The following is a 16,159-nucleotide window of genomic DNA, read 5'->3' on the forward strand; positions in this document are numbered from 1 at the left end:
TTCTTATTTTATACATACATTGGGATTCATTAATGTCAATCTTTATTGCAATGTTTGTTTGTACAATAAGGGAAATTTTTGTAACATTTACGATTATTTGCTCCTATACGCTGAGCTGTTCGGCTGAAATCCACTTTTTCCGACATTGCACCAACATGCATTTCTTGGAGTTTTTAAAGAGAGAAACGGGGAAGAAATGCCGAGCAAAAAGCTGGAGTATTTTTTTACAGAGAATCACGCGGCTTTCAGAGTTTGCTATTGTTCCACAAAGGTTCAAGAAGAGTGAAGGGAGCATCAAGTGAAGGCTCGCTTCACTCTGATCTCACTCTTCTTCCGCAGTAACTGACTTTCCCAAAGCTTCTTCACATGTAATGCATCTTCAAATGTTCCTCCTCAGGCAGAAGAAGGGTAAAGCTTTACCCGCAGTTTGTGTCAGCTTTAGAGTTGAATATATAGCTACAGCCGCTTGTGGCAAACCCTGTCTTCTACATTTTCTGCCTTAATGTCTACATCGAAAGCTACGTTTTCAGTCATCTGGGAAAAATGCATTTGTGTTCGAAAGAGTCCAGTTGGAAAAACTCAAGCAAACTTGTGGCTGTAATGGATTTTCTTGGGAAGTTCTGATCCAAGTTAGAGGGCTGCCTGATGTGGGAACTGGTTTCAGTGCTCAGGAAGTCAGGAGCCAATCAGAAGGTGGCTTTTTTCACCTCCCACTTGATGAGGGTTTAATAAAGAACCATTTCTTGGCATAAACTGCATCTACATTTATATTAGTCTTTATGTTAGAATGCATGGCACCGATTACTCACTCAGGATTAAACAGTGTTTCTTGTGGCTTTTTTTTTTTTCATTTTGCTTAACTGGGAATTCAATTAGAATGGATTCCGTTAGGCTCTGGAAAAAAAATATGACTGTGGCAAAATTAATAAAATTATACGTGAGTGAGTGAAAACCCCATAAAAATATGTTATCTAGTTTGTCCATTTATTTAACCACTTTATAATTTTGTATTTTTTCTAGTTATCAGACCATTCTCATTGGACTATGAACTTCAATAACAAGCATGCCTACAAAAGTGGCAAAAATATCGGTCACACTGATCTTTAGTTTAATTAAATAAACATTTAGGTTTAGGGAGCATGTATTTTTTTTTTCACCTATACAGAGCTGACTGCTTTTAATAGCTTTTTTCCCGCCCAAAACTGCATCCAGTATTTACTCAGGTTATGTTTGCCTGATATTAAAATGTCTTAAATGTTCTGTAACACAACTATAACTATACCTTTTCACATATACAAGAAAATGAGATTTGAATAGCTATGTGTATCACTATGCAAGAAAGGGTTACTGCCCTTGTCTGGGAAACCATGTGAGCTAGGAAAAGATTTCTGAAGGAAAAACAGAAAACATACGACTTTTAAACACTCTCTACAAACGTAGCTAAATTCGGAGCTAACGGTTGTTTTCTGTTGATATAAGGAGAGTAAATTCACTGGAAAGACTTCCAAATGCTGAGGCCTGACCTGGTCTGAGCAGGCGTCAGTTCAACTCCTGGGTATAACGATGATTTTTTGACGCACCTCATGCCATGCCACTCGACCCACTTCAGGGACACTTCAGACGTTTGCACCACTGATGCCTCCTGGACTGTCTGACAAAACACAATCCAAGAGCTGCCTTCTGTATACCTTCTATTTGCTTCAGTACTGAGAAATCACAGACTGCCTCTGAATGTGAGCCGTAAGTAGGCCGCACAGATTTAACAAGCTCGTGACAACATAAAATAAAAGGATGTCAGATAGGTAATGGACAAAAAGTGTGAAAAAAAAAATAGGTTCTGTAAGCAACTAATCCGGTAAAAAGGATTGCTGCCGTATCTGTTCCATTACATAAACATTCACTTTGCATTAATGTATTAAGATTTGTATTTTGACACATTAATGCTTTACATATTTATTCTGACTCCTACTGCACATTTTCCTGCACGTGATTTTGCATGAAAAAAAAACAAGTAAAATGCCAAAAAAGGCCCTGCCGCACTGTTGTAAACATGTAACTATCATCTTCTCCATAAAATATGTGCTAGATAAATGAACCAAGCCTACCTGGATCATACCAAACTGATATTTGTGCAATTAGAATTAATGCAAAACTACAAACATCTCTGATAATGTATGAAACTTAAAATAACCAAATCGCAGAGAATATGCAAAACGTGTTCAAGGGAAGGGAGAGAGTTCATGAGTTAAGAGGTAAACGTCAGTATCAAGCAGTGCTGATTAGAACAAGGAAAAGTTTGTTGTGAAGATATGACGCAGTCTGAACATCCAAACTGGAAACCGTTTAAATCTTATTATCTGAATTAAATAAATTATATAATTATCACTGTCATTGCTGCAATTTAACACCTTTTACTGTACATTGTATTATTTTATTTAAGTTTAAAGTAATGGGGGTTCTACATTAATGCATTTATTTTCTTCACTTTTTTATTAGCTGTTTTGATTCCAAGTCCATAAAATTAAAAAAAAAATTGTTCTTGATGAATAAGAAGTGGTAGGAAGTCAAATCACAGCAGAAGGGGTGGGTTATTATGAATTTATACTTCTTCCCACCCTTTCGAACATGTAAACGTTATATATGAGTAAATACAGCCTGTAGTATCTGCTGTGACATTCAATATCATTTTTGAATTAATGAGTGAATTATGTTTCTGTATGTAAAATGTCTGAAACTGTAAAAGACATAAACACGATTATCTTCAGAATAATACAAATGTAATTATTGTGTCTTCCCACGCTATCCTGTCAATAGCCGTTTTCAAAAAGTCAGATTGTGGCGTGACAAGATAATGAACAGACGCTTTCTGACATTGTAACAAGTGGAATCATTCAAGTTAGTTCTTTGAAGAAAAGCTTGCTGTTTTTTTTTTTGTCGTTTTTTTTTTTGCATGATGAAATAATTGCAACCTCATTTACAATCCCGCCGTGTGCCACATTGCTTATATGTTTGCTGCCTTTCACACCAAAACAGAAGACGCTTTAAATCCTGCTGAGAATTGTTTTAACAGAAGCCATAAGAGCTGTGCTGATAAGGGTGAGCGTGTACTCCGCGGAGAATGAACATTTTAGAAAAGAATTGGATGTCAATCAGCATATCAAAAACAAGTACACAACATAGCTTGTGGTAAACATGCGTATGGTGCAGAAATGGGTCCTCTGGGGGAGGTGTTGGGAGGGGGGATCCAAATTTGTAACGCCTGCCTAAAGCACATGTGAGGGATGAAGGAAACAGCTGACTTTTATTTTTCTGTCTGTGTGGAACAAAGCATGTTGTTGGTTTCAGTTTGAGCACCTAGAGTAGCAACTTCTGCAGATGGCAGATTTCAGGGCAATCTGCAATACTAATGTGTTTGGCTGTTCTGACAATATAGCCACAAGATCAACCAAATTCAGCAACAGCATTTCAGTTTATTGAAGATGACATAATATTCAGTTCAGCAATAGTTTGTTGACATTTACCCATCTTTGGTGGCACCGCTTCCCATAGTTTAATGACCGAAACAGAACTTTCTATGGCATTTCACTAAAAGGGACTTTTAAACAATTTGACTGGTATGATGGAAAATTTCAATAATTTTCAAACTTTTTAAAACAACTTTTTAAACTTGAGAGCCCTAACCTTCTCATGACTAACCAAAAACTATTTTTAACGACCGCTTGCAAAACTTTATTGCCATGCACATAATGATTCTTACGTTTTGTGGCAGGTATTTCAGTGTAGGAGAATGCTTTACAGATCATCTGAGAATCTAGTCATTCAATTTATTTATCACGTTCATGCCGAATAGCCATTGTACAGCGCACACAGTGGGAAAACCAGCTGATGAAGTGGGCGGAGCTCCACTCGGCTTGCTAGAGCAGACTGGACTCAACTGAGATGGGTGAACTGGGATGGCTAGGTACGATTTCGACGTAATAATAATAATAATTGGGTGTTTTTTTAAACAAGTCTTTTTCCAGACACCAACAACAAGAAAGAAGCGAAAAGTAAGTCAAAATTTCCCAACAGGACAGTTTTCCCCTAATGTGACGTTTGTGCAGTTAGCTGTAGGGTTGTCATCCGTCCTGTAAAATATGGAATTGTCCTTTATTTGATTGATGTTGCGTCTATTTTGAAGTAATATGGGGTGATTTCTTCCATGTTTTTATATAAAAATCAGATATGCATGTCTGTCGCACATATCAACATTAAGTCTAAAATGAACAGAATAAAACTCAGGAAATAAGGTCAGCAAAATTATCATGGTGGGATTTTAAGCAGGACTCATGTACATGTGCTGATTTCACGCTTGCCTAGAGACAAGGATACACCCCCCCCCCCCTCCCGCGCTCCCTTCAGTTCCACTCCGAAGCGAAAACACTTGCAATAATAAAGACGTGATTGGAAAGAGATACTGAAAATTTTAAAGTATGGTTAACAAAGAGCCATTGAAAAAAAATGTAATGTTAAAATGTCCTTTAATTCAGATTTACTGTCCCCTGCATAAACTCCAGATTCTAAAAATGTTGAAATCTGTTATATTATTGCAGTTTACTGTGTTTAAACTGGTAAAATAACATTGAGTTTAAAACAAATATTTGTTGTTATGAGAATATTGGAGGACAAAACACACCTGCAGGTACAAAGGTTATGCTGGTGGTGGCGTGGCCTGGGATGGTATAAAATTCCCGGCGTGAATTATTGTCCCAGTCCGCCCCTAGATGTGATTATACAGTATATGCAAATACGATGGCATTTGATTCGATATGCATTTGACTTGATAAATCTTCATATCATCCATCCATCATTGACCAAGAGGTAGCTTACACCATGTGTTACACACGGGGCAACACACTGACAGGACAAACAACCCTGCACACTCATTCCTAAAGGCAATTTAGACAAAGACAAATAAACCTGACCGTCATGGTTTTTTTGGGGGGGGTTTTTGGCGTTCCCGGAAAGAGCCCACACTTGCATGGGGTGTGCCAGAATGTAATATCAGTGTGACTAAAACTAAAATAACAATGGGATTTGTATCCATATGAAAGGATTTGATTCCCCAGCATATCAGGGAAGGTATGGTGAGAAGAGACATGCGTGTGCACAACACTGGTGTAATTTCCACTTGTCACCAGAGGGGGCAGACGTCTGCAGAAATTCTGGAACTCACGCTCTGCTCCTGTGTGCATGTTGTTGGGATTATTTGTGTGAGCTATTTGTTTTGTTCTTTTTCTTTTCTTGTTTTCTTTTGCTGGCTGCACCATATAGAATTTGAATGTTTCATTTGCCAGCCACTCTTTTTTTCACACTAAGTTAGTGTTGCTACTGTTGCAAAAATAGTTGCTAACTTGATTGAGAAAGTTTCTACTTCTCACGTTGTTCCACCGCATCCACAATCAGAAGCCTCCATTGTTGCCTTTCTGTTAAACAAAATGCAGCTATTAGTTGGAAAATGAATATGCCGGTTTGAACAACAATCAGCAATTATTAGAACATAAGCACATTCTTCACTAGGCGGTGTTTTTGTGTGAAAGGAGCTTGAGCTTTACACAGACGAATATATTTTTGTGTTGATTAGAGAAAATCAATTGTTGCCCTCATTTGGGTTGATTGAAATTGGTACACTGTGAAAAGACGTGATGTTTTATTTAATGGATAATGTGAAATATCAGGATGATTATTCATTTTTAAAAATATTACAGCATTGCCGAAGTGGGTATTTTTGCCTTTTCATTGCTGTACCCAGCATCATAAATAAACATGTAGTGTTGATTGTAAATTCAGCATGTTATGATGTTTTTAATTATGGATGGAGTTTGAGCCCCCGTAGCAGTCTGAGAGCCACAGCTGCACTGTATCCACAATGAAGTAATGAAGCCAACAAAACGCTGTCTGCCTAAAATCCCCAGGTTGTAGTTAAAAATGAACAAAATGTCTGACATATATGTATTTTTTTGCTGTTTAGTAAAAGTTTTACAAATAGATTGTTAACTGAAAACTCTTGGTCGCCTCCAAGAAGTTGGATTTTCCAAATTATCACCTTCTTTCCTTCGTTACGCTGATGTTCCAAAATAACACCTTAACTCTCAGAAAAATACAGTTTGACCAAACTATGAAAATAAAAAGCAGCAAAGTCTATTTTATTCTCCTTAAAGTGCTCTGTTAGAAGTTCTGGTTGGAAGTTTACATTTATTATTAATTTGCATAAATGTAATTAAATTAGACTCTTAATCGATTTTGAATATCTTATTATATAAAAGTACAAAACTGTGTCTAGAATGTTAACCTATAACTCTGCTGTTAATTTTTATTCATTGAATTCAGTGTTGATTTTCTCGATACTCTAAGTTCAGATTTATTCATACAGCTCCATCGCCATCTTGTTAAATGTCCCATGGCAAGTTGCAGTGTGAACCTCATGATTTTTGCATATCATCAACAGGTGTCTGACGTAGTTATGAGTCTGAGCGTAATTAAGAGGGTTTATTTAAATCAGTTAGTTCCCTGACAGTGACCCACTTTTTAAGTGTAATTCACAAAGCTGTCCATAGCTCTGGTCAGGGCTTGTGAAAGGCCAAGTCTCGGGCTTTCTCTGTTCTAACGCCAGTTTTTGATGCACATTCTTTAGGTGAAAGAAATCGGGACAGGCTAATTAGTTCAACCAAGGATGCCAACAAAACCTAACAGTAAGTTTAAAATGAGTTTCACATGACCATAAACTGAGAGGTTGCCGATCTAAAACCTGGCTCCAAAATCAGCACCTTCAAGCTCAATTTTAATTTCTAACTGCCTGCATGGACAAGCCAAATGCTTCCTGGAGAAAGCTTTAGTGCCACCCTTCCAGTTGTATATTCGGAGGAGTCAAAATGATGCCTACCAACTGTTGAGCATGTTGGCTGTAGTATTATGGTGTGGGGCCAGTTTCCTTACCTGTAGAACTGGAGCAATGAAGTAAGTGCACAAATGAAGCAGAGTTTTACAATTATTCTATTTTACATCGAATCAGCTGGATGGCTGAACCTTAAACACAACTGGGTGCTCCACCAGGATATGTGAAGCCTTTCCAAAGCCCCAAACTCTGTCAAATATGTGTGGAATACTTAATGAATCTGCATCAGGAAGCAAAGTCCCCCGATTTCATTAGGATTCCAGAACGCTTTATGCCAGAAGCTCCACACAAAGCTTGCAGATGTTGTCTAACTTAGGAAAGGACATTCAAAAATGCTTCTAATGTATGGCAGTCCTATAAACAACAATCATAAACTAACTTTCTTTACTGAATTCTCACAATAACAACTTTTAAGTTGTACAATATCAAGTCTGATTCCAGCTTGAAGACATTCTCAGTTTGATACTTTTTATGTCTATGGTAGTAAATTACAGTTCTACCAATTAAATTTTGTTAATACTCAAACTAAATGATGCAACACTATTTACTACATTTCAGACGGGATTATAATCAGAGAGCAGATAATACTCCAAACATACAGATGTGACCTCACTAGACCGCCTCATTAAAGGTTTATTCCTGCTGCTTGTCTGTCGCACATTTTATCACTTGTTTTCTTCTTGTCGCATTATTTTTTTTTTTCTCTCACTTCTTTTTAAACACTTTCCTTTTTATCTCTGGAGGGTTACTTAACCAAATGTAAGGAACGTTAGCATGTCACTGGAAGCGAGAAGCTTCCCCAACTCCCTTCTTTCTTAAAAGCTGTCATCCAAATATAATTGCTCTTGGTCGACAGTCACCTTCATGAAAGTGATTTGAAGTTTAAAAATACTCTGAGGTGGAATAGCGCTTTTTTAGTCTCCGTTAATGATGCATTCTGGGCTAAAATAAATTCAGACTAGCTCTGTCTTGCTCAGGGCGATGACATTCATCACAGAGAGGCTCGTGTTTATGGATGTGCTTATTGCGTTAGATGCTTTTTAGGTTAAAAAGGTACCCAACAAATGAGAAGAATAAGTACCCGTGTACCTTCTTATTAAAGTCAGACCCTGTAGCCAAAAATAACAGGTTATAAAATGAAAGTGGTCTTGTAACAGAGTGAATAAAAACATTTAAAACAGCTGCACCTCCGCGTGAGTCCAATAAATGTGGACGTCAACTGTTTTACATTTTAATCAGGCTATTTAGCATTCTTTCTGGACAAAAAAACAAAAAACAACTAAAGGAAGGTGAAATTTATTACAATAATGCAGACAAAACGTTCCTGTTTCCAACAAGTTGCTGACCTTGTGCGGTTTCTCGTTGTCGGAGCAAGAAAATCTAAATAAAAACGTTAGCATTTATCAATAATGTGTTTTGCTTTTTCCCCTGTGCATAAACAATGCATCAGGTTTGCTAAAGAGCGGGAGCACTCCATCATATTAAAAGATGCAAGTGAAAGAAAAGTACCTGTTGTAAATATATGAGTCATTTGATTACTTTATCTGGTAAAATCAAGATGAAAAATGTTTCAAGAGTAGAACTGACAATAGTAATAAATACTTCTTCAGTAAAAAAGACAAGAGTTTGGGACTAGACTAATATCAGCATTGGTATACACTTGATTAATATTTAAGAATCAACCATGTTTATTGTAATTATGTGTTACCATATTGAACTTTTGGTGAGACACCAGCTAAGAATGCACATAGATTACACACAACATGCAGACACAACAAGATATAATAATTATTTTTTTGTATTGCACCAAGAAGACTTGCTGAGAAGCTTAAAGCATGCGAATAGTGATTAGCATTCAGATGTTCATGTTTGAGTCAAAAAGACACATTTGACAGACGACTACTGTGCAGTTACATGAGTGTGTCAGGCGAACGCTCCCTGGGAAGACAAAAACTGTTCTCATAGTCATTATTCTAAAATTAAAACGTTTCAGTTGAAATCTTCAAGTTAATTGATGCTTGAGACAAAATGACCGGTAACAGTCAGTTTACAGGATGATGTAAAATACTGTGCAATTAATTTAAATCTTCAAGTTAAAGAACTATTTGGACAGCCATGCGATTTGCATGGCAACATGTCTGGCCCTTTTCTGGACTCCTGCAGCATAAACTGTCAACATATGTCAAAAATATTTTGTCACAAATTTGCCACAAATTCACATAAATCAATTTGGAAAAATTGAATTTCACAGAGAATACCGACAGGAATAGCTATTTTAATTAATTGGCAGTAACTCAATGCTCCTAATCTTCTGTGTTCCTAATTGGGCCAAACTGTGACGATCAAATAAAACACAATCATCAGGAACTTGTAACTAGGTGAAGTATTTTCAAATAAATCACGTCGCCTACGAAATAGGATTTCAATCTAAATGGTCTGGGTTTTGGGTGAATAAATCTATGTTCTGTATAATGAGTCGAGAGTTAATTGCCAAACAGGGTGGATCCAGCTCCATAGTGGACTTTGGTCATTATAAGATAACTCAAAATTCAATTAGGTTGCACCAGCTAATGCCAACTCTGTTTCCTAATCCTTCATATAACTTGTATTTTATGGTAATTTACGACAATGCAGGAGGCAAATGATGGCACTATCCAACCCGATGCCAGGCTGGTAGGCGAACTGCAGCGGATCCAACCAAGACCTCGAAGATTGTCGAGGACCAACCTTTTCCAGGGTCTTCATCCGATGCGAGGTCACCTCCTTCTATGCCGTAGAGCAGCGCTCCTCAGACATGAATAACCTGACTATCTGCAACGAGTGCACTCTGCAGTCGTGCATTGTTAGTAAAACAATAATAAGAAATGTGACGTTTTTACAGAATAGTTCCCAGCGGTGTGAATATAAAATGTCTGTGCCCTGAAAGGAAGTGGTGCTCCGCAGGAGACGAGCGGAGAAAAATGAGAAAAGTTCTGAGTTGATTATCTTTATAAATAGGAGTCAATTCTCAGCACATGCTCGCGGCGCTGCACGAGGAGAGTATGGTAATGAATCAAAAAGCGTAAAAGAAGTCAAAGAGCAATATGGCACAAAAGAATCCACAGCGCTCAGAGGGTTATCAGACACACTGAGAAGCGCTTCTTCATTGTTTTGCCGCTGACTGCCCTGTAAAGGAGATAAGTAGAGAATAGCTGCTGTTCCTTCAAACCTGCTATCTATCTCCACCGCAAACATCAGGTTCCAGATGAAATCAGTTTTTGGAGGTTTCAAGAATTAGAAATACCGTCTGACAAATAATACACAAACTCTCCAGTTCTCCCTAGAACCGTTTCTGTGCTGAAAGAAATGTACTTATCCAGCCAGCCATCTTGAAGACAGGCATGTAATGCAAAGGGTCACCCACGACTATTCGGTTCCCAAACTTCAAACTGCAGCAGTTTAGTAACTTGCAAAGATTAAGTTAACTCATAAACAGCGATAGGCTGCAAATTCTCTTGAAAGTAAGGAAGTAAATAGAGAGGAGGAGAGCTGGGTTGTTTTTCTTCTGGACAGGTAAGTGCACTTTATGCTATCCAGCGTTTATTAGCGGACCTATTGCTGTCAGGGGAACTTGTAGGGCCTGGACAACTCAACCTCTCAGGGAAAAAAAAAACACAGTTCAATTTCGGCTGTTAAGGTCTTAACCTGAAAAATATGAAACCCCGCCGCTTTTTCCGTGCAGGAGAGAGGGTCTTGGTTTATTTTCAGTTTGGTTTTGTCTTGAAGGGCCAACTGGTTCGTTACAACTAACAGGCGCGCTAACAGCAGCGCATCATAACCGATGGCTTCTTGCTTGCTGTCCTCTTTGTTGGACGCTGGGGAGCAGCAAGTGCAAGAGGGGGTTTAATTCAAGAAACAACCAAAACCTCTGTTATTAATGGTTTTTCCATATTGCTTGGGGGACAGCAATGAATTCAGCCACACCAGACTTTGTGCAAGGGGTGTGCAAAGTGCATCCCGGGGATGGATCATGCAGCCCCGGTATCATTTTGTGTGGACCACAACCACAATTTAAGAATGATGTAATGTTCTGTTCTGGTTCATGATGTTGTTGTTGTTGTTTTGGTTAAGTTAACTTTCCGGCCTTAGGGTTTATTTCTGTTTGTAGTATTGTATTGGATTCATGTTAGCCTTAACTGTTTTAACTGAATACCGGGTTCATCTCCTCATAATTCATTACAAATGATCTAAATGTGGTCCACCAGTACAGGCGGTTGATGCAGACAGGACAATTTAAAAAAGATTAGGGTACAATTTTTCACTGATGGTTTTTAAACAAATAAAAATTAAAAGTAGACGGAAAATGTTTAGACAAAACAGAAGGATTTTTTTTTTTCTTTTATTTGCCATATTCTTAGTTTCATCATAATTTCGTGGTGAGTAGGCTAACACATGTTCAGCGTCTTGTTCAGCAGCAGACATTTATTACGCTTGGCCAAATGAAAAGAGTGTTTTTAAAGAAGGAGTAAATAAATGCTGATTTCCTTTGCAGAGTGTGAAAGAGTTTTCCATATGAAATAGAGCTAATGGAATAAAAGAGGTGAGATGGTCCATTTTAAACAAGGGACCTATTGACCTATAATCTGTTTATGTATAAAGTTAAGTATCGACCATGCTGACTTCCATGCCAGAGCTCTTTTGGCTCTGTAATGCCAGCTTTGTTTTAAAAATTTCACAAAGAAGTGCATCGCTGGTCAATCGGTGATGTATGAACAGACAGAGACAACCTATAGAGGGCCTTGCCTTTGTAGGTTGGAACTACTATATAAAATAAAATAAAAATAGGATGCCAACAAGAGATAACTTTTTTGTTTGTTTGTCTTTTGGATTTTTTGCCTGTTTAAAACTAGTTACTTTTTTATTTTATTTTTTTTATTATTGTTTTTATTTATTTTTTATTTATTTTTTTATTTATTTAATTTTTTTTTAAATGTGATGGATCCACAAAGTAGTCAATTCAAAATAATTTGTTGGGAAAAAAAAACTAAGTTTTTCAAGTATGCAGATGAGATATAGTATAGTGAGCAAAAATAATTATTGAATACGTAAGTGTTTTACTAGTCTAAATCTTTCAAATGGGAACATTAACATAAATATATAACAGCAGTCGGTCAAACCCGATGTAATTCACAGACAGGTAAATAAAAGCGAAAGTGAAAATATTGAATGAGGCTAAGTACTGAAGCCATGAAGAAATGGATGACCAAATATTAACTGATAGCCTATAAAAGGTTTTGTCATTACCAAAGGATTGATTGCACAGAGTGGTATAATTGGCAAAGCAAAGGGACCGTCACAAAATAGCAAAACATACTGACACTAATGGTCACGGCTGCATTTCTAAACTTACCACAGTTTGTTTGTTACCACAAACCAGTCGGATCCACATGCCCCTGGTTAGATGTCTGACCGAGTGCCTCAGAAAGGCTGATATAGGAGGGATAGTTTTTTTTTTTTTTTCTTTGAAAACAACAATTACTGCACTGTCCCATAATTGCTCCTATGCACACTCACTAATACTTCACTGCTGAAGAACAAGAAAGCTAACGCGTGCTTAGATTTTAATACAGAAGACTGGGACAGTAAATACTAGGATAATGTAGTTGCCGGTCAGATTTGGCCATAATTACTCCCTTTTTGATGCTCCGTGCCTGTCTGCCCATGGCCAAACCCCCCTGCTTCGCCGTAACCAAGCTCCCATCACACATCTGTTTTCCTGCACTAGATAAGCTCTCCACAAACCCCTAGGCACCACAGATTATTGAACAGCTTTGCCTGTAGATGTCCAGCATTTCTTCCAAGCCTGTCTACAGCGTCAGGTCCTTGATCACATCTCTTGGATTTTCCTGCCTTGCCTGACGTTGTCCGGAACCTCCACCTATCTTCTGATCCTGGACCTCGGTCTCTATTCTGTACCATGAACTAAGATCCTTGCCTAGCCATTAGATTTGTTCTGATCAAGCCTCTGCCACTCTGCCTGACATCTCTGCAAGAGTAAAGCCAGGTCTCGTCGTTTCCAGGTTGCTCCCACAGAGGTTCCCTGTCAGGTTTCTGTTCCAAATTTACGTTTCGAACTCGACTCACAGTCTGGCTTGAATTTCGGGTCCTCTTGTTTGGTTCTTGTGACGTTCTTTGGATGTTATTTCATGCATCATGATTGCAGAAAGAATGGTTCTGCCATCATCCCAAGAGAGCATAGCAAAACTGAGGCTTGCAGTGGGGAACATAATGGTATGGTTACAGCATATGATGCTGGCAGACTTCATGTATTTGAAAAAAGACGAATGGAGAACCGGGAGGATGAAACAAGTGTGGATTTCCAAACAAAAATGTTTTCCCAAATAGCCGAAGAAACTTGGATGGTTTCAAAGAAAGTAAAACAGCTAATTCAAGTGATTCAGAAATCACCAGTGTCCTCAGCCAAGAAGCTTGCATATACCCCCGATGTTCTTCGTCATCTCTCATCCTCCTGTCCTCACACCCTCAGGATAGGGCACAGCTCTATGAGGTTTTCTCCTTTTACACCATTTACAAAATATTATCAGCTGATCCATTTGCATTGACCATTTATGTTGAATCTGGGCGTGTAGAGGGCAGAACACGAGGCGGACGACCAGCAACAACTGTGATCTTTGAAGGAAGACTGTGTGCTGTTGTGCATCCCTATGGTTTTATAAATCAGATTTTTTTTTTTTTTTTTTTTTTTTTTTTTTTTTTTGCCATGCGACATTTTCTTTTTCTTGGCACATGAACCCTTTTAATATGGATTCTATGCAATGTTTTATAAATGAGACCCCTGAACTGTATTCAATAAAAACTCTGTGAAAGAACTGCGGATCAGAGTGCATAGCAGGGACTCCCCAAACTTTAAAATATGAAGGCGGTTCATGGGAAGGATAGGTCACAAGCACACCTGAGCAATGCATTCAACTTAGTTTTTCAATACAGGAGACATGCTGAAGTTTTTTTGAAATTTTATTTTTTTTTTTTTGTAAAAAGAAAACTGTGTTGGAAACTTGTTTTTTTTTTTTTTTTTTTTTTTTTCAATACTTATTGCCTTTTACCCAAAACTTCATTGCTTTGACTCCTTTGTATATGTGGATAACTTGATGCTATTACCCACATGTGGTGTTTTCATGCTGATTTTATTTCAATAGCCCCATTAGAAATATTTACCCTGGAAATGTTTTTTTTTTTTTTTTTGCATGATCAACACTTATTTTACCCACTGTGTGTATCGTGTCATTTACAAAAAGATATTTTAGAAAAATGAAATAAGAAATCTAAAAATCAATCCCTGTTTTCATCTTGTAATCATCTTCAGTCTTGTATGCCATAATAGCAGTTTTAAAAAGATATTTCGTTTATGCTCTGACTGTGGATGGGAGTTTGAGTCAGTGGTTATTTTCCTGTAGCCATCTCCTGACTAACGAAGATCAACAGATATCTGCCTTGTTTCCATGGCATGTCCTTCTGTCTTTCCCATTTTGAAAAGTTGGTAACAGAAAAGGGCCTCTGTGTCACGTCACAATACACAGACCATCCACCCCCCACCCCGCAAAAAAGGAATTAAAATAAGGAAACTAATATTTACAACATTTCAATGGTGAATTGTATTTATAGGTGTTTTTCCTGTCTTTATCAGAGGTGCAAACTAAAGTTGACTACGCTGTATGTTTGCATGGCACAGTAGTTTGTCATATGAAACTATATGAAAAACTGTGCTCTGTCCTTCAATGTAAAACTACGTCAGAGTAAAAATTAACAAAAAGCAGAGAGGGCTCAACCATCCATTCTCTAATCTGCCTTTTGTAGGTGACGCCACAGACAGTTGTTTATTATTGCAAACTATATGTATGTCACTATTTTTTTTTTCTGAAGTCAGCCTTTGAAGTCAGTAGAAATTTCCAGTTTGTGCTGACATCAAAGACTCCCAGTATCACCTCAAAGGTCCTGACTCCTTCACGAGGGACTACAAGGGGGGGTTTCTGTCGGGTGTTTTCGAATTGGTGTTTCCAAAACTGCAGTTGTTTTAATTTGCACACACAGAAATCAATGCTGCATATTGCGTTTGTGATTTCAATTCTCATGTGGCACAATGTTCAGGCACGTGTAGATCTAATGGAGTCTGCTAACAACTGTGTAGCTCATTAAAATTAAAAAGACGCCGGTGTGGTGTTTAAGCGCTTGCTGATGTCCACATGCTGATATTTTCCGCTGCGTTTCGAACTCCTATCCTCGCTTAAAGAGGGGTCTAAAAGTGACGCCTTTTTACCGCTTTTTGTTTACTGTGCATAGACTGGAGCAGTGGAATTAGCTGTAAAACGATGAAACCGAGGCCCACTGTGCACATATCCATTATCACCTTTCGTGCTAGAAGCCACAACAATAATGGAGTCCATTTCCATTCTGTCTCACTGCGCTCTGACTCTGCTTCCATTAAATCTGGAATCTGAGTTAAAAAAAAAAAAAACTGAGAGGGTATCTGCAGATGCTTCGGCTGAATCTTTAGACAGGAGCCTGCTTCGCTTGGCTCAGGTCCTTTTTTTTTCCCCTTTTAATTTGGATCTTGTTCATGGATGATTGATCTCTATTGATACCTGCTGGTGCAGCAAATGTATTTACATCACCATAATTTTTCAACGGCAATGACGCTGCAGATTTTCATAAAAGGAGGAAACAATGTGTTTTTTTTTTGCTTAAAAAGAAATGTCTGGAACGATGCAGCTGTGGCCCAACGTTCGCAAATCAACCCGGGCTGGGCTGTGTTTAAACTAGAAGGTCTTAAACTGCACAAATCACGAGTAATAAGATTCAAGCGATAAGAAGCAAGTGGTTTTTTTTGCTACAAATATCTGGTTTTTATCCCTCTAGTTTCATTTATTCTTAAATCCAAAGGAATCAGCACTATATATTTTTTTTTTCCTATTCACATCTTAAACCCCTGTGTTTGCTGCATACAAAGCACAGCAAATGCATCCACATAATGAAAAGTGAGTTATCATTTGTTTTCGATAAGGTGCCAGAATGAGAGGCTCTGCCTTGGCCTTTTTCACTTCCACGCCGCGCGTTCCGACACGCCCCCTCTCTCCAGCTGCTCGGGCGCACCAGGCAATGAAAGAGGAGATATCTACGGGGTAATAAAAAGGGTAATACCCCCTTCAAACACCTCTTCCCACTAATCCC

The sequence above is a fragment of the Fundulus heteroclitus genome, chromosome 8, assembly GCF_011125445.2.
Source record: "Fundulus heteroclitus isolate FHET01 chromosome 8, MU-UCD_Fhet_4.1, whole genome shotgun sequence".
Lineage (NCBI taxonomy): Eukaryota > Metazoa > Chordata > Actinopteri > Cyprinodontiformes > Fundulidae > Fundulus > Fundulus heteroclitus.